The sequence below is a fragment of the Bubalus kerabau genome, chromosome 5 (assembly GCF_029407905.1).
Source record: "Bubalus kerabau isolate K-KA32 ecotype Philippines breed swamp buffalo chromosome 5, PCC_UOA_SB_1v2, whole genome shotgun sequence".
Lineage (NCBI taxonomy): Eukaryota > Metazoa > Chordata > Mammalia > Artiodactyla > Bovidae > Bubalus > Bubalus kerabau.
Genome location: NC_073628.1, coordinates 41,730,628 through 41,755,835, shown reverse-complemented (window position 1 = coordinate 41,755,835; position 25,208 = coordinate 41,730,628).

Here is a 25,208-nt window from a genome sequence, read left to right as displayed (position 1 = left end):
GGTAGTTTGAGCATTCTTTGGCATTGCCGTTCTTTGGGATCGGAATGAAAACCGACCTTTTCCAGTCCTGAGGCCACTGCTGAGTTTTCCAAATTTGCTGGCATAAATATAGTATTAAAATTATTTATTTATTTTTGTTCTGCTCAGATTACTAGGAATTTTAAAACTACATATGTGGCTCACATTTTGGGCCCCATCGTATTTCTCTTGGGTAGTGCTGACCTAGAGGCTAAGGTGTGATCCTTTCTCCCCAGGGTTAATCAGATCGTTGATCAAGGTATGCTGTGGGGTTTTTACCACCAGTGTGCTTAGCAGTCTCTCTCCCTATCTAGGCTTTGAGATGAATAGATAGGGCGCTGTCTAGCCCTGTATTTCTAGGATCTTAACACAATCATTGAACGTTAGCCTTAGAAAGGAACTTAGAGATTCCAAGTTTCAACTCTCAGCTGAGGTCCAGGGAGGTTAAGTGACTTGCACACACACACTACTAACTGTCCTCTAATCTCTGCATTGAAGTTCACTGCCTCTCAGATGATGACCACTTTCCCCAGTGAACCTAAGTATTTATACCGTCCTGGCAGAATACACACCTGCCATGTATGTGGGTGCAGGCCTGTCTCACTGGAATGGAAAGCCTTCTTTTCTGCTCTATTGAATGTGGTCCCTGTTGAGAATTCTTATTTGACCTTCAAAATCATATACTAGTTTAAGTTCCTGCGTGAATTGTTCTTTGCCCCAGGCAAAATTAGTCACCTTCCACTCTTTCTTGTCTACACTGCTCAATTTTAGCTCCAAACGCACTCTGTGATACTGACTGACTTGTGTGTAAACCCCTTAAGGCAAAGTACTTGTTTTGTGAGACCAGTGTTTGGTGCATGGTAAGCTTGCAGTAAATATATATTGAGTTGAACTGTTTTTTGAACATCGGCACAGATTCTCCTTTACATTCTTATTTGTGTTATTCTGTGGACCAGTCTATGGAAACGGGGAAAAAACCTACAACCAACTCTGCGTGTGTGTGTGTGTATTTTTTAATCATCTGTACTTTCCAAATGCTATCATGTGTTGGAAATGTCATTCCTTAACACTTACCTCCATCTCCCAGTTAGTCATATGTTGAATTTTCTCATGAAAGGAATCTTCTCTGTATAAATGAAGTTGGACCTGTCAATCAGGGTGGATTGAGTAGGCCTGAAGAAGCTGTGATTCAGACAATCTCATTTCCATGGTGTATGCTTTAAATGCCACATCTTCAGTCAGCAGTTAGCCTCCTGTGAAAACAAATCTGAGCTTTGCATTCCCTTTGGGTTTAAAAAATGCATATTGAAGCTTGTGCTTGAACTGCAGATGGGTAGCCCTACTAGTGATACATGTCTTTTGGTCTTTTGGCTTTCTTGTGGTAAGATTTAGAAATGACTCCATTTCCTCAGAAAATTGATTATAATTTTTCATAAATCTTGTCTATCGATACCTTCATTTTAGCATTAAAATTCTATACTAGCTCAAAGAAAGAGGGAATGAGGTTTTTAGCTTGCTGTATCTCGGGTTCAGTTCCTTGCTCTCTCCCTGTGCAGGTATGTCAGGATAGGAGACCATCCAAACACACAGAAGTCAGGCTGGAGCCCTTGCCCCGACTCTTCGATGTTCTCACTGCTGACACTTACTTTCCAGGCTGCAGAAACCTGTACTCGATCTAGTCCATCAGATTGACACACACTGATAAGAGAAGATTTTTAAGTCATATCATGGAGACTCATTCATACACTTTTAACTTTTATTTATTAGACATCAAGTATGTTTTAGCCGCAGAGGCGGGCAACTACAGATACAATGTTTGTTTAAATCCCTGTTTCAGAGCTGAGATAACTAAAAGTAAAAGAGACTAAGTGATCTCTCTCCAGAGTCATTGCTGGTAGATAGTACATCAAGCACTTAACACTGGTCTTTTTGATGTTTGTTTTTTTTTTCCTTAAAAAACAAAAAAAATCTTCTTTCTGTAACACCTTATTTCTCTAGAGTATAAAAGAGACAATGGTTCACAGTGGTTAAAAATGGGAGGAATCTGGAATCAAACTACCTGGACTTGAATCTAGATTCTACAACTTAATAGTTTTCTGATATTGGGCATGTTACTTACTATCACTGAGCTTCTACCTTTCTTATCTGTAATTATGTTACTCACTTTATGGGATCATATTAAAGATTATATAAATTAATCTGTGTTATGGTTTTAGCAGACAGCATGGTATTTAGTAAGATTCCAGTAAATATTTGATATTATCATCTATATATCCTTATAATAATTATTAATAATTTTTAGCACTGTGAGTTAGCTACTATATAGGTATTTTAATTATGTTAATTCTGCTTTTTACAAGAAATCAGAGGGAGCTGGAATTACCCTTTTTAACACATGAGAAAACTGAAAATTTCAAATGTACAGGTACTTTTCCAAGGTATTATAGTTGGTAAGTGCTAGAACAAATATTGAAGCAGAAGTCTGCCGAAATCCAACCTCTTTCTATTGTGCCTTTTTACCCCCTGGAATTTCTCCCCAACCACCCTAATAGTTCCCAAATAGACACTGTTAATGTTGGTTTCTCTTGTTAATGTTGTAGTTGGAACCTCAGTGGATAAGAGGTGTATGAAAAATGATGTGTGGCTCTTTCTGTACATAGTGATGAACTAAATTTTTGGCCCCACTGCCTCGCACTCAGGCGCTCTTGCTGATGAGGCTTCTCTGGTATCTGTCTGTCATCTGCACAAACCTCTATTTCATCCTCAGCTGAAAAGTGCCATTTCTCTCTCTGTTTTTTTATCAAGGTTCATAACTCTATAGGTCTAGGTGGAAAGCCTAGCTTCAGTGGCTTGATCTGTCCATGTGTATAATTTTGGAGGTTCCAAAACAAGTCTTACTCTTCTGTGACATTGTTTGGCACTATAACCTGCCGTCTATAACCCTTTTGCAAATCTTGATTTTTCTTCGACCTCTTCTATTTCTTCTCTAACACAAGATGCCTTTTCTTTCTTGCTGGGCCTACTGTAATATATTCCTAATGGGGGCTTCCTCCATCGATTCTTGACCTACTCCTATTTTCCGTAATGCTACCAGAGATAGATTTTTCAACTCTGGTTTTGATGTCATGCTGCTGCTGTTGTTTAGCTGCTAAATTGTGTCTGACTCTTTTTCGACCCCATGGACTGTAGCCTGCCAGGTTTCTCTGTCCATGGTATTTCCCAAGCAGAAATACTAGCGTGAGTTTCCATTTCCTTCTCCAGGGGATCTTTCTGACCCAGGGATTGAACCCACATCTCCTCCATTGACAAGGGGATTCTTTACCCCTGAGCCACCAGGGAAGCTGACAATAATGTCATGTATCTGCTTAAATGCTTAAAACAATCCCCTTTGCTCCAAATATATTTCGCCTGCTCGTGTGTAATCTGACTGCAGCCTGCCCCTCTAGTGTCACCGTCTGCTGTACCCTCTGAATTTTCCCTATATGAGCTACACCCTCCTCATGGCCTCAAAACATCCAATTTATTTTCAAGATAGTCTTTTCTCTACAGTGACCCCTACCAACCCTTCATCTGGTTAGGCCCTACTCATCCTTCAGGTCTCATCTCAAATCTTCATCCTTCCTAAAGGTCACCCTTACCCCCATATTCTAGATCTCATTGTTGTTGAGTCACTCAGTCGTGTCTGAATCTTTGTGACCCCATGGACTGTAGCACGCCAGTCTTTCTTGTCCTTCACTGTCTCCTGGAGTTTGTTCAAACTCATGTCCATTGAGTCAGTGAGGTCATCCAACCATCTCATCTTTTGCTTCCCCCTTCTCCTTTAGCCTTCCATCTTTCCCAGCATCAGTCTTTTCCAATGAGGCAGCTCCTTGCATCAGTATTGGAGTTTCAGCTTCAGCATCAGTCCTTCCAATGAATATTCAGGGTTGATTTCCTTTAGGATTGACTGGTTTGATCTTGCTATTCAAGGGACTCTCCAAAGTCTTCTACAGAACCACAATTCAAAAGCATCAGTTCTAGATCTGACCCCATCTATAAATTCTCATTAATCTGGACCCATCCTTTAGAGTACTTACCATACTTTGCTAAAGTCTATGCCTATCTTGGATTATTTGATGACCATCTATTTCCTACCTAGCCTTCCAATTATTTCATAGTAGAAACCTTGCCAGTTGTGTCTATATTATAACATCAACCTTAAACACAGCACACAATATACAGCCCTATAGAAGTATATATTATAAAAGTGAATGATTAAATAACTTCTGCACGGTCCCTAAAGTGGATAAAGTACACTGATAACATGTTCTTACAGGAATGGCCTTAAGTCTGGAAAAGAACTCTCATTCCACTCTTTATTGGTCTCAGTTCTGGTGAGTAGGGAAGGAACCTGATTGTTTCCCCCAGGAGTCCAGATGTCTTCCTGTAAGTAGATCCACTGATGGTTCAAAGGAATGACTATTGTGTAAGGCGTGACTGTTTTCTGCTGAATGCTATCTTAAATGCTTTACTTACATGATGATTTCTTCATCTTCATAATTCTAAAAGTTCTAATTTAAGCTCAGTTTTGTTGGCTTTAAAACTCTTGATCTTCCCTTTACATTAGTGTGCCTCAAACTTTACTGTGATTAAGAATCATCCGGATAGCTTGTTGCAGTACAGATTCCTGAGTTCTACTTCCACGGATGGTGATTCTCTAGGTTTGGGGAGTGACTGGCAAGGTGCTGCTGCTGTTTCTGGTCTGTGGACCATTCCACAGCGTGGAATGCTAAGTTGCTTCAGTAGTGTTCGACTTTTTGTGACCCTGTGAACCATAGCCCACGAGGTTCTTCTGTCCATGGGATTCTCCAGGCAAGGATACTACAGTAGGTTGCCATGCCCCCTCCAGGGGATCTTCCCAATCCAGAGATTGAACCCACATCTCTTAAGTCTCCTGCATTGGCAGTCGGGTTCTTTACTACTAACGCCAGCTGGAAAGCCCTGGCCGTACTCTGCATCAATACTGTAGTTCTCTATACTTCCAAGAATTTCTTAGTCAAGCTACTTAACTTCTCAATCCTTTACTTTCTACTCTGTAAAATGGAGACAGTGATAGTTTATTTGGTATCATAGAGATATTTTAAGAACTGCATGTGATAATTTGATATGAAGAGTACATAAAGCCTAACATCAATATTCTCTGTTTAATGTTTCATGTCTCACTTGTAAGGAGTTATGGGCATGATAAATGGCAGAAGGAGGCAAATATTTTTTACAAGCTGTCAGCTTATTTTCTTTAAATTATCATGTCTCCTGTCCCAGATAATATATTTTTGTTTGATAGTATATCCATCATCTGCCCTTCTCTGACCTGGAGCACGCTAATAATTGCTACCCCTCAGCTCTGTGCATGTGTTACCCTTATTGTGCATAAGGGGCAAAAGATACGTCAGATCCCCAGGTGTTCTATCCTGTCACAAGCATGCTCCGCCACCCCCAGCCCGCTACCTTTTGGTATGCGAGTGTGCTCAGTCACATCAGATTCTTGATGGCCACATGAGCTGTAGCCCCTCAGGCTCCTCTATCCCTGGGATCTTCCAGGCAAGAATACTGGAGTATATTGCCCTTTCCTTCACCAGGGGATTTTCCTGACCCAGGGATTGAACACAAGTCTCCTGCACTGGCAGGTGGATTCTTTACCACTTGAACCACCTGGGAAGCCCTTATTTTGGTAGATGTTAATTTTTTAGGGATGCAAAAAATATATTTTAGTGTTAATTCCCCATAAATGTGGAAAATGACTCTATTATTAAAGAAAATAAAGCTCACAAAATATATCCCTGAGGCTATTATTTTAAATGATATTTGACTAGTGAAATATTTGGATATCCTGTCTGACTCCATTAGCCCAATTATTAGTGCTGAATTTGTAAAATTGGGGGTCTTACCCTGGACTAGGCCAGGGTAAGTTAGTTGGTTTTTTTTTTTTCATCATTTGTTTTAATTTACTTATAATTCAGAGAAACATTGGTTCTTGAAATTGTATTCAAAATCAACTGTAGGGACATTTAAGACTTCACTGTGGGTGAAGTCCACACTGTGGGAAACTTACAGGTCTAAGAAACTTATTTGGTGTGAGATACAAAACTAAGCTATATGTCAAGGAATGCATACTTGGATAGAATATGAAGAAATAAAAGAAAGGACTTAAAAGAGTCAGGATATGATTACATTCAAGGGAAAGGGGGGATTTTAATTGACCTGAGGTACAGCAAGTCTTACCATCTGGAGACTTCTGTGGTGACTGCCAAAGTTCTATTTCTTGACCTGAGAGGAGGTTATAGGGGTTTTGCCTTCTATAATTCATCACATTCTACATTTTCTGTGGTTTTCTGGATCTCTGCTTTATTTTACAATAAACAAATGCTTTAAAACACAGGGGAAAAAATCAATTTTATTACCAGTATTTTTGTATTTCAAAGGAAAAGACCACAGAGGATATTGTGTTAGGAGAGAGCTTCTGCTAGTGCCTTTCTGTGTCATAGAGAGAAAGCACTGAATACTTTATCTGGACAATGTGTGTGTGTGTGTTAGTTGCTCAGTCATGTTTGACTCTGTGACCCCGTGGACAATTACATTTTGCAAAATTCTTTCACTTTAGAGCAGATGTTTACCATTGAAGGAGAGACAGCAGTAGTGGAAAAGAAGATCCTGTACACAAATACATGAAGCTGTTAGAAAAAGTTACACATTTTTTCTTTTTATTCTCTTTTCCCTTTCCTCCTCCTCCCTTCTCTTCCCTTTCTCTCCCTTCCCGTCCCTTCTCCTCTCCTCTCCCATTCTGTTTTCTTTCTTTTTTCAAGTTTTATTGAGGTATAATTGGCATACAATGTGGTAGAATTTTAAGGTATATAGCAAAGTGATTGGATGTACATATATCATGAATGATAAATACAGTAATTTTGGTGATCATCTGTAATCTCATATACATACAGAATTAAGGAAATAGGAAACAGCCTCTAGTGGTGAGAGATCTTAGGATTTACTCGCTTAACAACTTTCATATATAACATAAATGCTAAGTGTTAATTATATTAATCATGTTGTACATTACATCCCTGTGGGCTTTCCAGGTGGCTCAGTGGTAAAGAATTCACCTGCTGATACAGGAGATGTGGGCTTGACTCCTGGATCGGGAAGATCCTCTGGAGAAGGGAATGGTAACCCACTCTAGTATTCTTGCCTGGGGAATCCCATGGACAGAGGACTCTGACAAGCTACAGTCCATGGGGTTGTAAAAGTCAGACACGACTGAGCACGCATACACATATATCCCAAGTACTTGTCTTCTAACTGCAAGTTTGTATATTTTGACCACTTTATCCGCCCGCCCCCCCGCCTTTTCCTACCCCCAACTCTGGTAACCACAAATCTGATCTCTTTTTCTATGAGTTTCATTTATTATGCTTATTTTATGAATGTGGGAAAACTAAGTGAAAGAGATAGTTTTGGTAGTTGGATTTAAAGCATAAGTAGGACTTGAACTTTCTCATTTATGAGCAGCAAAAAAGACATTCCCAGCAAAAGAAATAGTGTGTAGCAATGTGTGACAGCAAGAAAGCTTAAGGAGCATTTGGTAAACAGCATATGTAGTCTGCCAATGCAGGAGACATAAGAGACTCAAGTTCGGTCCCTGGGTCAGGAAGATCCCCTGGAGGAGGGCATGGCAACCTAGTCCAGAATTCTTGCCTGGAGAATCCTATAAACAGAGGACCCTGGCGGGCTTCAGCCCACAGAGCTGCAGAGTCGGACATGAGGGAGTGACTTAGCACACATGCATATGTTGTCTAATCTCATTAGAGAATGAGATAATAAAAAATACATTGGAGCCATGTTATGAATATCCAGGTGAGAAGTTGTCACTTAACCTTGTAGAGTAAGGAAAGTTATTGAAGGTTTTTGAATAGAAAAATAACATGTTATCTGTGCGATAATTCAAACTGTTAGTTTATTTATTTATTTTTTAAAGGACTACCTATTTGCCTAGAAAACTTCCAATATCAATGTAATGTAAGTGAAACCTGAATTGTAGTCGGCCATCTTGGCTGCTGTTGGAACATCGATCAGCAGTCATACAGGTAGCCGTGGAGGCCACCTGGAGTAAGAAGTGGGCCCATGCATACAGAGCTTTCCAGGAGGCTCCGTGGTAAAGAATACACCTACAGTGCAGGAGATGTGGGTTCGATTGCAGGGTCAGGAAGATCCCCTGGAGGAAAACATGGCAATCCACTCTAGTATTCTGCCTGGAAAATCCCATGGACAAAGGAGCTTGGCGGGCTGCAGTCTAGAGGGTTGTAGAGTCAGACACAACTGAAGTGACCGAGCAGCAGCCATGCATACATACCTTTTTGGAATATTGCTTTGTTCATGGTACATCTGACAACATAATTAGATAAACAGAGGCATATAATTATAAGTAAAGTGAAGCTCAGCAAAAGGTAAACTTAAAGACAAAGAAGTACTTCTTTACTCAGTATGGTTATTTTTTGCACCATTATGTGTAAGATGAAGTGCTGTAACATTTTAATATTTGTTAATTTGGTTAAAATTTTTATTCCATTGTTGGTTCATTGCTTATGTTTACCAATGGTATTGAACATTATACAGACTTATAGTCATTGATGTTTCTCGTTTGTGATTGCCTTTCATGTCATTGAAAAAAGCAGGAACTTAATTTATCTGTAAAACCTTTTCACATACTAAGGATATTAATGATATTTTTTCTATTGCTTGTTGCAAATATTTTGTTTGAGGGAGTGTGTAACTTATTTTTTTTAACATTTTGAAAGTTTTTTGTGGAGATGTAAAAGGAGAAAAGGGCAGCAGAGGATGAGATGGTTAGGTAGCATCACTGGCTCAATGGACAGGAATTTGAGCAAACTCCGGGAGATGGTGAGGGACAGGGAAGCCTGACGTGCTGCAGTCCATGGGATTGCAAAGAGTTGGGCATGACTTAGCCACTGAACATCTTTAATCGTTATTGACTATATATTTTTATGTACATTTACATAGAAAATGTATTAGTACCCATTTTACTCTTAACACCCTCCACATCTAATTAGCACTAGACTTATCTGCAGGAGATTAAATTCAGTAGTTAAACCAGTTGGATTTGTTGTAATTATATGGCTTTCCCAAACCTCTGCAAAGTGGAGATATTGCTATATATCTTACAGACATGTGCTTAGTTACTCAGTCGTGTCCAACTTTTTTTGACTCCATGGACCGTAGCCCACCAGGATCCTCTGTCCATGGGATTCTCCAGGCAAGAATACTGGAGTGGGTTGCCGTGCCCTCCTCCAGGGGATCTTCCCAACCCACTGATTGAACCCAGGTCTCTCGCACTGTAGGAGGATTCTTTACCATCTGAGACACCAGGGAAACCCTCTTACACAGACATAATCACTTAATTTAACCAAGTTCATGTGCACCACCGTCTACTAGAGACGTGAAGATGAGTGAGAGAGGTCCTTACCCTGAGGAGCCGATGTTCACTGGTGTTACGCACGTATACCACTGGCATGAGATAAGGGAACTCTGGGACTAGAGGGCCTTGGGTGACTGTTTCTAAGGGAAATAGTCTCTGGGACACTCTTGAAGTAGATCTTAAAAGGATGAGTTGAAGGTAGGGAGTTTCTGTTAATTGGAATATGTCATGAAAGTAGTGAAACTCAGTGATCTTGTTTGGGAACTTGCAAATGTATCTCTGTGTAAAGAGTATGGAGAAAGTGAGATTAGCAAAATATGATTTGGGGTGATATTGTTCAGGTCCTGTAGTCTCCATCAGGAAGTTTGAACTTTATCTTGTTGCCATGCTTTATACCATTACATGTTTAATTTTTTTTCTTAAGATTTAAAGCAGGGGAATGTCCTGACCGGATTTGTATTAGGAGGATTATTCTGGCAGGAGAATTAGAAGGTGGTCTGGACATGAAGTCAGTCATGAATGGGGGAAGATGTAGGGAATTTTTTTAGTTGTCCAGTAAAGAGAAAGGTAAGGGCATATGCTGTGAAAATATCTTGGTATGAGAAAGAGGAAATCCTACTGAAGAGACATCAAGACTTAGTCACTATGTAGGTGTGAAAAAAAAGTAGAGGCTGAGACTTGCATTTGCAGCTTGGATAACTGATAGATTATGGTATTTTTAGTTGTTCTAGAGAATTTGAACAGAGAGGAGCCTTGGAAAAGAACATCAGTTTACATATGTTGAGTACCAGTTACTGAAGATAGCCCCTGGGGTTTGTTTAGTACACGTGTCCATCTGTGCCTCCATTGTGAGCACTATGCTGAAAATAGAAATTTGTGCATCGTTACCACATAGGTGGTGGTTGAAACCACAGGTGTGGATAAGTTTTCCTAGGGAGGCTGTGAAGAGTGAAAGAGAGAAAACTATAGACAGAACCCTGGGGGATACCAGCATTGTGGGCAGAGACACTGTGAAGATGAAATCAGATCCCTATGTGAAAGCACTTTTCAGATAGAAGGGCTTATCATTATTCCTATAATAATTATTAAGAATTTCAGCTTCTGTAAGAGGATGGAGATAAGTACTACCACATGATGTTTTGAAACAGAGAGGTTGCCTTTTGAACCTCAGAGGCACTATGAAAATCTACAAGCATTTATATATATATATATATATATATAATGTTTCAAATGCTAAGGTAAAAGAAGTCTTTGTCAAGACTAAGTAGGAACTGGAGTTCTTAGTTGTGCTTGTTCCAGCTGTAGCCCTGGATCTGCCATCTGGGAATCTGTAGTAACTGTAAGCAAGTATGTTGCCACTGAGTCATCATCTCCCATGGAGTGCTGGAGAAACAAGGCCTAGGTCCAGATTTTCATTCAAGAATTTTACAAAACTGCCTTCTAAGAAAGCCCAAGAAATTTTCATAAACCATATTGGTTTTAAATTGGGATGTATTTTTGGTTGATTAGCAGTTTTGGAGATATTTTTATTAAGGTTTCAGAAAAAAAAATCAAATAATTTGTTATTATTGCCTATATGTTCATCTCCCAAGATATTTTTGTTTGTTTTGTCTACTCTGTGAAGCATATGGGATCTTAGTTCCCCAACCAGGGATCAAACCCTATCCCACTGCAGTGGATATGCAGACTCCTAACCACTGGACTGCCAGGGAATTCCCTCCAAATATTTTTTAAAACTCATGTGTTTTGTTTTTTGTATTGAAAGTTCAACCTTCCTTTTTATCTTACTTTGAAGCTAAGGAAATATTTGTTTAGCAAATGGTGCCACACATTAGAAACAACTACAAAATTTCAATTAGTGTACATGAGGAATTTATAATCCACCTTTGATATTTGTTGATATGGAACTTTGTTTTCATGATCTTCAGTTAACTTCATCTATAAAATGGGAGTAGTAACAGCTAACTTACAAGGCTACTGTATAAAATTAAAATCCCCTATAACATGGCGGATGCATGTTGATGTATGGCAAAACCAATACAATATTGTAAAGTAAAAAAAAAATAAAATAATAAGTCTTGGAAAAAAAATACCCTATAACAACATGACCATTTTAAGATATAAAACACTTTATTAATCTAAAGAACTACCTAAATATAAAATTATAATATTTAACTCTGTCATGACTCTGAAAGAAAGGGCTTATTTTAAATTTTATTTATGGTTAATGGAGTAGTAGAATTTAAGATAAAGTTAGCTTTTACTAAATACTGAATCTTGAAAGACATTTATTTTGATAAGTCTCAAAAGAGGGTACTATTAAAAAGTGAAAAATCCATGATTAGATATTGACTGTGGTGTCGAAGCCCAAAGCCAACATCATCTCCTTAGCGGAAAGCGTGGGTGCCCTGTCTTGTGACATCACTCACTGTACTGATTGTCAGGGTGAATTGCAGAGACTAGCTGTCAGTTTCTTTGTTCTCCTCTTCCCGTCCTTCTCAGTCTGCGTCCTCATGACTCCTTGGGCTTACTAGAAGAAGACACTCAATGACTTCTACTCTGGTCATATCCATTGAAAGTTGCTGTTATTTTCCATAGCATTTATCACATAAAATTACATGCTGTGGTTATTGGTGAGGTCATCTCTTTTCTATTAAGCTGAAATCATGGTAGCCGGGTGGATTTCTTCATGTTAATTCTTTGTTTCAATGTTAACTAATTAATTTTTCTATTTATACTACACATTGTAGCCAATATTTTAGTTATCTGTTTCACATAGGGGCTTATTGAATATCTAAGGTAGGATAATAGGGATTGAAAGAAAGGTCAGAAGGAAGCCATGACCTTAGGAAATCAGAATAAATTTTGTAATGAACCTTGACGGCCTTGAATTTTGTATTTGTTGTTTAGACACCAAGTCGTGTCTGACTCTTTGCCACCCCATGGACTGTAGCCCACCATACTCTTCTGTCCATGGAATTTCCCAAGCAAGAATACTGGAGTGATTGCCATTTCCTTCTTCAGGGAATCTTGCTGGCCCAGGGATCAAATCTACATCTCCTACATTGGCAGGCAGATTCTTTACCACTGTTCCACCAGGCAAGCTCATACTACAGACTAATCATGAGGTTGATGATTTGATCTTGAGGGTTTAAAATAAAATAACATGTAACATCTTTAATAACCTTTTGGATATGAAGTTGGAAAAATAAGAAAGGGGAGCAAATTCCCAAGAAATAGATTTTTATTTCTGTTGTTCTAGATTATTTTTAAATGTGAGAAAAGTGAATTGAAGAGCTAAATTCATTTGGTTTTATCATCTATGATCCAATTATGCATGATCATAATGTTGTTTCTTATTATAAAAACAACCATCAAATTTAATACAGTGAATATATACAGTGTTATATCTATAATTGATTTCTTTAAAATTTAACCATTGAACCTGATGATATCAATAACATAGTTAACTAATAAAGATTTTCAAATTGTTAAAGTATATAGAAGAATGTATTTCTTTTATAGACAAATGCAATTTTCCAGTTAACTGTCTATTCTTCCACTAGAGTGAAAGCATCTTGAAGACAGGGACTCTTTTATTACCATTGTATCCCCAGTGCCTGTCACAGAATTTAGCATATAATTAAGTATAGAGTATTTTTAGGTTTAATTGCTAAGAGTAAGAGTGATTTTGATGTTTAAGTTAGGTTTTATATATAATTCTAGATTTTTAAATTTATATTAATGTTCTTGATAACTAAAATGAATTGAGAAAGAGAATTTTGAAGTATGTTACTCTTTAGAAAAGAATATTTCAGTAATATACTCAATATCACTTCTAATAAAATATACAAATCGTTAATTTAGTCTGTTAGTTCTATAAAATAGGCAAGAACATTTTTTATTTCCAGTCATTGTAGAAAGCCGAAGGTCAGAGGAAATGTTCTTAATGATCTAAGGAAGATTCTTTAACCCTAGAATTAATTCTCAAGGCCTTAGTTCATCTGCCTCCAGATGCTACGTTAACTCGTTGAAACCACTAGGGTCCTATTGAGTGCACTGAAGCTTCAGTTTATCAAATGGTACCCCAGTGGTCTCACTCCATTATTGAAGCTTCCAGAAGGGCCTGAGTCTTTCCAGAGAGCAGTTTAGATGTTGGAGCAATCTGGCCTCGTGTATATTTCCCCAGGATGACGCTTAAAGGAAACAGTGCATTGCTTTACCTTGTGTCACACACAGTTGGTTCTTTGGGTAAATGTACTTCTGAACGTGAAGATGCTCCTCACTTCTCTTTTGCTCACCACCATTTCCAAGGGAACTGGAATAGATTATGGTATAGCTTTATAAACACACACACACACACACACCTGTAACTTATAGCTTATATGATTCAGTAATACCAGTACTTTGGAAATTCTCTTAAGACAGAAGGGGATGCTGGAGGTGGCAGGAAGAAGGGGAGTTAGAGGGGGCAAAATCACATGTCTTTGAATGTTACCAATATTTGTTCCACTGTTACATCCCTTGGGCTCCAGTAATTGCTAGATACAAGTGAGAGTAGCAGCATTTTTAGTCTCCTATCTTTTAATTCAGTCATGTGGGTTAGCTTGGAGGCAACATTGTTGAAATAATTGTGGCGGTGACTCAGATTTAACATTTGCTACAGAATTAGATTTCCTTTAGGTCAACCAGAGCAGATAAAAATTTGCTTTCAGTAAATCTTCCTCAGATCTATTGTAACTTCATCAAAGAGTAGTGAAACATGATACTAGAAGGGGTGTCCTGCTTAAAGAGCTATCTCACTTTCATTTTTACATTTTCATAGGTTTCAAGTGTTTTCTCTGTTCAATGTAGCTCATTTTGTTCATTTAATTCTCTTTTCAAACATCAGATGACCTAGTAGTCCATCTTATTGGTCAGAGTTTAAGCTCATTTTTCATGTCTCATTTCAGTGCTTCTTTATTCACTCATTCATTCACAAAACACTTAATGAGTTTCCACCATTGAAATAATGCTAAGGATAAAAAAATGAATAAAATTTAATTGCAACTCTCAAGGAATATTACAATTTAGTAGGAGAAGGAAATAGCAACCCACTCCAGTTTTCTTGCCTGGAAAATCCGGTGCACAGAGGAGCCTGGTGGGCTGCTGTCCATGGGGTCACACAGAGTCGGACGCTACTGAAGCGACTTAGCATGCATGCATGCTTTGGAGAAGGAAATGGCAACCCACTCCAGTATTCTTGCCTGGAGAATCCCAGGGACGAAGGAGCCTGGTCAGCTGCAGTCTATGGGGTCGCACAGAGTCGGACACGACTGAAGCAACTTAGCAGCAGCAGCAGAGGAAGGCAAGTATATGAATTAATATTTAATATACAATGTAATAATAACTATAAGTAGAGGTAAACATGGAAGGGCAAATAACTATATTCAGTGCAAACCTTGATGGAAAACATATGGATGAGGTAACATTCCAGTTGGACCATGGAAAACAGGTAGAAATATTCTTAGAAGAAAAGACAGGATGGAGTGAGAAAAATTCTGGAAAGGAGTGTCATGTGAATAGAGTAGAACAGAAGAGAAAGAGGACGTGTTACACCTGGGAGTGAAAGTTGTGGAAATTAAGTTTCCAGGACAGAATGATCAGCAGTGTCAAATTCTCTAGAAATGTCAAGGGGAATAACAATGAAGACATGATTCTGAATTTGCCATTTAGGAATTTTCTAACGTTGAAGAGCATTTTTAGTAGAAGGACAGGGACAGGGAATGGTTTTCTGTAAAGTAAGATATTGAATTGTATGATGAAGTTGATGCAGAAGGTACTGAATGCTTTTGCTAGGAGGTTTACAAGGAAGGAGATTGATAGGCTGGTAGCTGGCAGAGGGGGCATGGTTTTAGCGATTAGATAGAGTTGATATTTGAGGCCAAGAGGAAAAATCAGCAAAGCAAAGATATGAAGATACACAATTTTTGAAAGGCTGAATATAGCTTAGTTGAATATTCTAGTTGTAGATATTTTTCTATCCTTTCCCTCTCAGCTCTGTGCTTGGCTTATTTAACAGAATTAGTCATGTGCAAATTGGATAGGAAAAAAAAAGTATGTTTCAATTATGTGTAGTGTCCATTTGTATTGTTTTACCTTGGCAACCTAAAAACCTGTATTTCCAATTTAAAATTATTTTTCACACGAAGATTTAAGTTAGTGAACAATTATAAAGCTCCACCTTCAAACTTACCTTTGAAACAAACCTTGAAGTTTGCTGTCTTGAGGGTAAATAAGCAGGGTTAATTTGGAAATAGCCTGCAGTCTTTTTCACATTTGCTCATATGTTTTCCCAACAATAACACTTCATGTGAGCAGAAAGTAGGTATGAGTTCTGCATTATCTCTGGACTGTTTTACCCAGCATTTTCCACACAGCCAGATACCTAGTCTGTGTGAATTACCTTAAATGTTTTACTTTTATGATATTTTAAAACCTGAGACTCCTGTTTCCCAAAGTCGCAATATTGTAGAAGGCTCTGTGATTGAGATGTAAACTCTTTTCCTTAAAAGTTAGCATCTAATTCTTATTTAGCTTTTTTATTAAGGGAGATCACAGCAGAATCTAATCTCTTTTACCTTCCTGGAAGTTCCAAAAAGATATAATGATGAGCATTTTCAATAGAAGGTTATTCACTCTAGCGAATATATGATTTAAAAATCTTAGGAAAAAGTGATTAGGTTTCTCCAAAACCAGGATATGCACATGATTAAAGGGAAGAATATAAAGATTATTTTAATCCTAAGACATTTCCACTGGAGAATAGGGGAGAAGAAAGAAGATGTCATATCTGTAGGATCACTGAATAACTCCTGAAGACTATAAAGTCATTTAATAATTACTGATTCAACAGGTATGTTTAACCATATTGCATTTAGCAATATGCAAGTAGCCTAAGTATCTATACATTGCACTTTATTTATACAACAGAACACTGTGCAGTAATGAAAATTAATGAACTCCCCATATAGACTGTAACATGGGTAAATGTTAATAGTAATATTGAGTTTTAAAAGGGAAGAAAATATATATTATGATTCTATTGGGTTGGCCAAAATGTTCATTCAAGCTTTTCCTTAAGATTTTATGGAGAAATAGCAATGAACTTTTTGGTCAACTCAATATTTAAGTACAATTCAGAAACAGACAAAATTAAGCACTCTTGTTTAGGGATATTTTTGTTGTTGTTCAGTCGCTCAGTCATGTCCGACTCTTTGGGACCCCATGGACTGCAGCATGCCAGGCTTGACTGTCCTTCACAATCTTCCAGAGCTTGCTCAAACTCATGCCCATTGAGTCAGTGATGCCATCCAACTATCTCATTTAGGGATATACATGTATGTAATAAGTACAAAAAAAAGCAAAAGAATGATTAACACAAAATATTCTGGAGTGTGTGTGATTTGTTTGAATATGGGTACGTACACCTGATGCGTCAGAGACACTGGTCATGACACATTTCTTAAGCTGGTTGGCAGGTACATGGAAATCCATTTTATAATTTTGAAAAAGGTATGTATGTGTTTTATACTTTTTATATATTCATATATTTTGTGATAAAAATTGCAATGTTGACATAAGAACTCAACAAATGATTTATTATTATTACTCTGATTACTATCTATTATTATTGTTACTGAATAAATACTTGTTAAATGAGTATTTCACTTCTTCTATCAGAGGTTTGTTAGATGTTTCTCAGATTTCTTACTACTGACTAAGACATGGCATCACAGCAGGGAATCTTGGGAGGAAAATGTGTAGCATTTAAGCACCTAGGTCTTTAACGGGCATCTAACTATTTAGAAAATCAGGATAACTGGCTAAATTCTTCATCTCCATGTTTGGTGCAGTTTTAATAGAACCTACACTTGCAGAATTTGGATGCAAATTTGGATAATAATTTGTTACTTGCAAAATGTATTACAGATCATATACTCCTTATGAATTCAAAAAAGAAGTCTATAAAATGTATTTAAAGCTAAATGATTTTGATATTTGGCAAAACTAATACAGTTACGTAAAGTTTAAAAATAAAATAAAATTAAAAAAAAAAAAGCTAAATGATTAAACGATTTCTTGTGTCAGTATTTCTATGTTTTCTCTTCACCATAAAATTAACTTAAGTCTACTCTGAAATTCATTGTTTTCTATGCTTACTCCTCATTTATCAATTAACAAGTTAACATTAGATAAGTATATGTTTTAGATATCCACAGTGTATCTGTTCATATGTTCAAAATATTAATGATAGTAGTTACTTATTGAAAGTTTAATAAGTGACAAGTGGTCTGCTAAGTGCTTACCTGTAATACCAGGTTCCTTTTATGCTGTCTGACTCCCCAGGTCTCATAAGATGTCAGTTATTCCTCATTCTCCATTGCCTATTAAAGTGAGTATCTCTGTTCCAACCTGGCACATAAACTCTGAAAATTCATATTAAACTATAATCTTAGCTTAATAAATGCTTAATAACTATTTATTTTTTTTTATTTTTAAACTTTACATAACTGTATTAGTTTTGCCAAATATCAAAATGAATCTGCCACAGGTATACATGTGTTCCCCACCCTGAACCCTCCTCCCTCCTCCCTCCCCATTCCATCACTCTGGGTCGTCCCAGTGCACCAACCCCAAGCATCCAGTATCGTGCATCAAACCTGGACTGGCCACTCATTTCATACATGATATTTTACATGTTTCAATGCCATTCTCCCAAATCTTCCCACCCTCTCCCTCTCCCACAGAGTCCATAAGACTGTTCTATACATCAGTGTCTCTTTTGCTGTCTCGTACACAGGGTTATTGTTACCATCTTTCTAATTTCCATATATATGCGTTAGTATACTGTATTGGTGTTTTTCTTTCTGGCTTACTTCACTCTGTATAATAGGCTCCAGTTTCATCCACCTCATTAGAAGTGATTCAAATGTATTCTTTTTAATGGCTAAATAATACTCCATTGTGTATATGTACCACAGCTTTCTTATCCATTCATCTGCTGATGGACATCTAGGTTGCTTCCATGTCCTGGCTATTATAAACAGTGCTGCGATGAACATTGGGGTACTCGTGTCTCTTTCCCTTCTGGTTTCCTCAGTGTGTATGCCCAGCAGTGGGATTGCTGGATCATAAGGCAGGTCTATTTCCAGTTTTTTAAGGAATCTCCACACTGTTCTCCATAGTGGCTGTACTAGTTTGCATTCCCACCAACAGTGTAAGAGGATTCCCTTTTCTCCACACCCTCTCCAGCATTTATTCCTTGTAGACTTTTGGATCGCAGCCATTCTGACTGGTGTGAAATGGTACCTCATAGTGGTTTTGATTTGCATTTCTCTGATAATGAGTGATGTTGAGCATCTTTTCATGTGTTTGTTAGCCATCTGTATGTCTTCTTTGGAGAAATGTCTATTTAGTTCTTTGGCCCATTTTTTGATTGGGTCATTTATTTTTCTGGAGTTGAGCTGTAGGAGTTGCTTGTATATTCTCGAGATTAGTTGTTCGTCAGTTGCTTCATTTGCTATTATCTTCTCCCATTCTGAAGGCTGTCTTTTCACCTTGCTAATAGTTTCCTTTGATGTGCAGAAGCTTTTAAGGTTAATTAGGTCCCATTTGTTTATTTTTGCTTTTATTTCCAAAATTCTGGGAGGTGGGTCATAGAGGATCCTGCTGTGATGTATGTCAGAGAGTGTTTTGCCTATGTTCTCCTCTAGGAGTTTTGTAGTTTCTGGTCTTACGTTTAGATCTTTAATCCATTTTGAGTTTATTTTTGTGTATGGTGTTAGAAAGTGTTCTAGTTTCATTCTTTTACAAGTGGTTGACCAGAGTTCCCAGCACCACTTGTTAAAGAACTCTACACCTAAAGCAACTAGAAAAGGAAGAAATGAAGAACCCCAGGGTTAGTAGAAGGAAAGAAATCTTAAAAATTAGAGCAGAAATAAATGCAAAAGAAACAAAAGAGACCATAGCAAAAATCAACAAAACCAAAAGCTGGTTCTTTGAAAGGATAAATAAAATTGACAAACCATTAGCCAGACTCATCAAGAAACAAAGGGAGAAAAATCAAATCAATAAAATTAGAAATGAAAATGGAGAGATCACAACAGACAACACAGAAATACAAAGGATCATAAGAGACTACTATCAACAATTATATGCCAATAAAATGGACAATGAGGAAGAAATGGACAAATTCTTAGAAAAGTACAATTTTCCAAAACTCGATCAGGAAGAAATAGAAAATCTTAACAGACCCATCACAAGCACGGAAATTGAAACTGTAATCAAAAATCTTCCAGCAAACAAAAGCCCAGGTCCAGACGGCTTCACAGCTGAATTCTACCAAAAATTTAGACAAGAGCTAACACCTATCCTGCTCAAACTCTTCCAGAAAATTGCAGAGGATGGTAAACTTCCAAACTCATTCTATGAGGCCACCATCACCCTAATACCAAAACCTGACAAAGATCCCACAAAAAAAGAAAACTACAGGCCAATATCACTGATGAACATAGATGCAAAAATCCTTAACAAAATTCTAGCAATCAGAATCCAACAACACATTAAAAAGATCATACACCATGCCCAAGTGGGCTTTATCCCAGGGATGCAAGGATTCTTCAATATCCGCAAATCAATCAATGTAATACACCACATTAACAAATTGAAAAATAAAAACCATATGATTATCTCAATAGATGCAGAGAAAGCCTTTGACAAAATTCAACATCCATTTATGATCAAAACTCTCCAGAAAGCAGGAATAGAAGGAACATACCTCAACATAATCAAAGCTATATATGACAAACCCACAGCAAACATTATCCTCAATGGTGAAAAATTGAAAGCATTTCCTCTAAAGTCAGGAACAAGACAAGGGTGCCCACTTTCACCATTACTATTCAACATAGTTTTGGAAGTTTTGGCCACAGCAATCAGAACAGAAAAAGAAATAAAAGGAATCCAAATTGGAAAAGAAGAAGTAAAGCTCTCACTGTTTACAGATGAAATGATCCTCTACATAGAAAACCCTAAAGACTCCACCAGAAAATTACTAGAACTAATCAATGACTATAGTAAAGTTGCAGGATATAAAATCAACACACAGAAATCCCTTGCATTCCTATACACTAATAATGAGAAAACTGAAAGAGAAATTAAGGAAACAATTCCATTCACCATTGCAACGGAAAGAATAAAATACTTAGGAATATATCTACCTAAAGAATCTAAAGACCTATATATAGAAAACTATAAAACACTGGTGAAAGAAATCAAAGAGGACACTAACAGATGGAGAAATATACCATGTTCATGGATTGGAAGAATCAATATAGTGAAAATGAGTATACTACCCAAAGCAATCTATAGATTCAATGCAATCCCTATCAAGCTACCAACAGCATTCTTCACAGAGCTAGAACAAATAATTTCACAATTTGTATGGAAAAACAAAAAACCTCGAATAGCCAAAGCGATCTTAATAACTATTTAAAGCATGGCTGAGAGAAATGGTAATTTTGGAAGACTGTGTTGAAACTCTGCAGAACTCCTAGGATACCTAAACTCTATTTCCCTCTCAATTCAGCATTGGTGCTTCCCACTGACCGCTGAATTATTTTATTAAACCACAGTTTATAATGATTTCATAAGTATATATGATAAAAGAAGGAAAGCTATGAAGCCATTTCTTTGTTTCCTGAATGGGCTGTCACTATATTTATCTTCATGAGAATCCATTGGAGAAACACTTATATGACCTCATTTGAGTCCTGACTAGTTTGCCTTGATCTTCTTAGTCTTTTTTGCCTGTTTTTTAATAATAAGGTCACTGATTGTGCCTTTCTGTGGTCATAAATTACTATTTTAAATTTTGTTAATTTAGCTATGCTAGGTCTTAGTTGCAGCACATAGTCTTTTTATTTTTTTTTATTTAATTTAATTTTTTAACTTTACAATATTGTATTGGTTTTGCCATATATCAAAATGAATCCACCACAGGTATACACGTGTTCCCCATCCTGAACCCTCCTCCCTCCTCCCTCCCCATACCATCCCTCTGGGTCATCCCAGCGCACCAGCCCCAAGCATCCAGTATCATGCATCGAACCTGGACTGGTGACTCGTTTCATATATGATATTATACATGTTTCAATGCCATTCTCCCAAATCATCCCACCCTCTCCCTCTCCCACAGAGTCCAAAAGACTGTTCTATACATCTGTGTCTCTTTTGCTGTCTCGTATACAGGGTTATCATTACCATCTTTCTAAATTCCATATAAATGCATTAGTATACTGTATTGGTGTTTTTCTTTCTGGCTTACTTCACTCTGTATAATAGGCTTCAGTTTCATCCACCTCATTAGAACTGATTCAAATGTATTCTTTTTAATGGCTGAGTAATACTCCATTGTGTATATGTACCACAGCTTTCTTATCCGTTCATCTGCTGATGGACATCTAGGTTGCTTCCATGTCCTGGCTATTATAAACAGTGCTGCGATGAACATTGGGGTACACATGTCTCTTTCCCTTCTGGTTTCCTCAGTGTGTATGCCCAGCAGTGGGATTGCTGGGTCATAAGGCAGGTCTATTTCCAGTTTTTTAAGGAATCTCCACACTGTTCTCCATAGTGGCTGTATTAGTTTGCATTCCCACCAACAATGTAAGAGGGTTCCCTTTTCTCCACACCCTCTCCAGCATTTATTGCTTGTAGACTTTTGGATCGCAGCTATGCTAGGTCTTAGTTGCAGCACATAGTCTTTTTAGTTGCAGCATGCAAACTCTGAGTTGTGGTTTAGTTGCAGCATGTGGGATCTAGTTCCCTGACCAGGAGTGGCACTTGGGGTCTCCTGCATTGAGCGCATGGAGTCTTAGCCAATGGACCACCAGGAAAATCCCCTTTTATGGTCATAAATTATTAAGGTGCTTTGAATCACATTCATGTCCCTCTAGTATACATGCAGTAGCTGCTTGGGGCTGGTGCACTGGGACGACCCAGAGGGATGGAATGGGGAGGGAGGAGGGAGGAGGGTTCGGGATGGGGAACACATGTATACCTGTGGCGGATTCATTTTGATATTTGGCAAAACTAATACAATTATGTAAAGTTTAAAAATAAAATAAAATTAAAAAAAAAATTAATGGGAAAAAAAAATTTTGGAAAACTTATATGTTACCTCAAATTATCTCTAGACTAAGGCAAATCATGTAAATAAGTTGAGTAACTGTAACTTTATAATAATTCCATAATATAATACATTTTGTTTTAGGTGAGAAGGTTTTAATAACTTGTTCAAAGCCGTACAATTTATAATGGATGGAACCAATATTCAAATCCGGTCTGATCTTTCTAGCCTCAAAGCCTGTGTACTTTCTGCATACTGCGTTGCTTCTCATTGAGTGCTCATCATTTACCAGATGCAGTACTCTTGTGTGGAAAATCCCATGGAAGGAGGAGCCTGGTAGACTGCAGTCCATGGGGTCGCTAAGAGTCAGACACAACTGAGCGACTTCACTTTCACTTTTCACTTTCATGCATTGGAGAAGGAAATGGCAACCCACTCCAGTGTTCTTGCCTGGAGAATCACAGGGACAGGGGAGCCTGGTGGGCTGCCGTCTATAGGGTCGCACAGAGTCGGACACGACTGAAGCAACTTAGCAGCAGCAGTAGCAGCTCTGTATAGCAGGCATTCAGGAATGATTGAGACAGGCCCTGCCCTCCGGAGCCCTCTGCCTTGTGAGGACAGTGATAGAACTAAGCTGACACAGCTAAGAAAGACATGGACGTGACCTTAGCGGCTTTGCTGTGCAGAAGACCTCAGCATATGTTGTGGATACCGCTTACTCTGAGTCGGAGGCAGGCGATTGGTTCAACATCCTGAGCATGTACCTGAAGCCATGAGGCTTCCAAGAGGCGCATGTTAGAGTATTTCTTGCCTGACTCATGTGAAGCAGAGAATGAAGGGGCTTAACTTCCAGCAATGACTTCCTCCCATTCCTTCCTACAGTATGGCTACTTTCCTCTTCAAAACCTTCCACACTTCATAGTCTGATATTTGTTCAGACCTCATTGGTCTCTTAGTTGGAACAAGAATGTGGAGTTCTTTTCATTGTATGCTGTTAATTAGAAAGTCTGGGACACCTGAAAGTTGTTGTGTATTAATGTGTGTGTCCACATGTGATGTATGTGTGTGCATTCACTAAATTACATACTGTAATTTGGGGCTGAACACATCATTGTAGAAGAATAGCAGAGGGACTGATTAATTCACACAATATGAGTGTGTGGTGAAGACAGGTGGAAAGGAGAAGGGGTGGGGAAATGGAGAGAAGGGGCAATTTGGAGAAAATTATGTAAAGAGAAATGCAAGAGAAGATTTCTGGCTTTGTAAAACTGTCTCCATAGGAACACAGACCAATTAGTATGAAACACTTAATGAATAATTAGGAACCAAAGTTTTGCTGATGACCTTGACTGTTCCAGGAGTTCAGAGAAGAGCGACGGAGGTCAGACAGGAACAGCCAAGAAGGCTTTACCCAGGAGGCCAGGCTCGAGATCCTTTGAAAGATGGGAAAATTTAATCAGGCAAAGAAAGGACGGTATTGCTTACATAGATTTATAGAACCCTAGTGACTATAATTCAATTGAGACAGTGTTCTATAAGCCTCACAGAAAATTGGTTTCATAAAATTCTAGACACTTCTGAGATTATTCTAAAGTTTCTATATATGTGATTTATAACATCCGATCAAGTCATAAGCACCCAGAAGCCTAGGCTGCTGCTTCTGTTTGTTGTCTATTGCCTAAATGTGTCTAGGGCAGCACTCTAAGCTAATAGTTTCCGATAAACGCTTAGTAATTGGCCATACCAGCACTCTGTGAAATAGGAATAGCATCTCATTGCACAGTTACTGTGTCCCAGGCAGATCCACCTATAACATTTGTAGCTCTTGAAGCAAAAATACATAGGGAGGCCATGTGCTAAATATTTAGAAGTTCTAAATCAGGCTAGTGAAGCATTGCTCAATACAGTAAGTCGTCTTAATTCAATAGATATTCTTTCACAATGAACATGTATGGCCAGGCCCAAAGTGAGACAACGAATGAATTCTCAGACCCTTCAGAGTTCTTAGCCGTAGGAGCTAATACAAGAACAATACTCTCGAGCTCCTGGGCCAAGACCCTTTTTATTTTCTTCCCTCTGCCCCTAAACTTTATCCAACACTGGCTCAGGACTCACATTTAGGATTATAGGCACTCTACTGCATTCTTACAGCCACCGCATCTGAAATTCATGCCTCACACTTAAGAGCATGCACATCAGTGGGCTTGCATACCATCAGAAGAATTAGTAGGGACTTAGTTAGAGTGAAGAAGCAGGGAAGTTTGGGCAGGGATTCGGGGCTCAGTTCTTGGCAGGGGGATGCTTGGGATCCAGATAGGCACATTCCCCTTAATCCCAAAAATTCCTCATGGGGAAGGGTTTCTGCCAAAGAAGGGTCAGAATGAGGCCTCCTTAAGCACGTTGCCAGAACATTGTATTGATGAGAAGACTAAATATCAAAATTGTTTAACTGGCCTAGTCCTGTTCTAACAGGTCCTACATCAGTGGTAGAATTCGGATTTGGATCCTGGTCTGTGTGACTCCTGAGTCTCTTTTCTTCATTCGAGTGTTGTT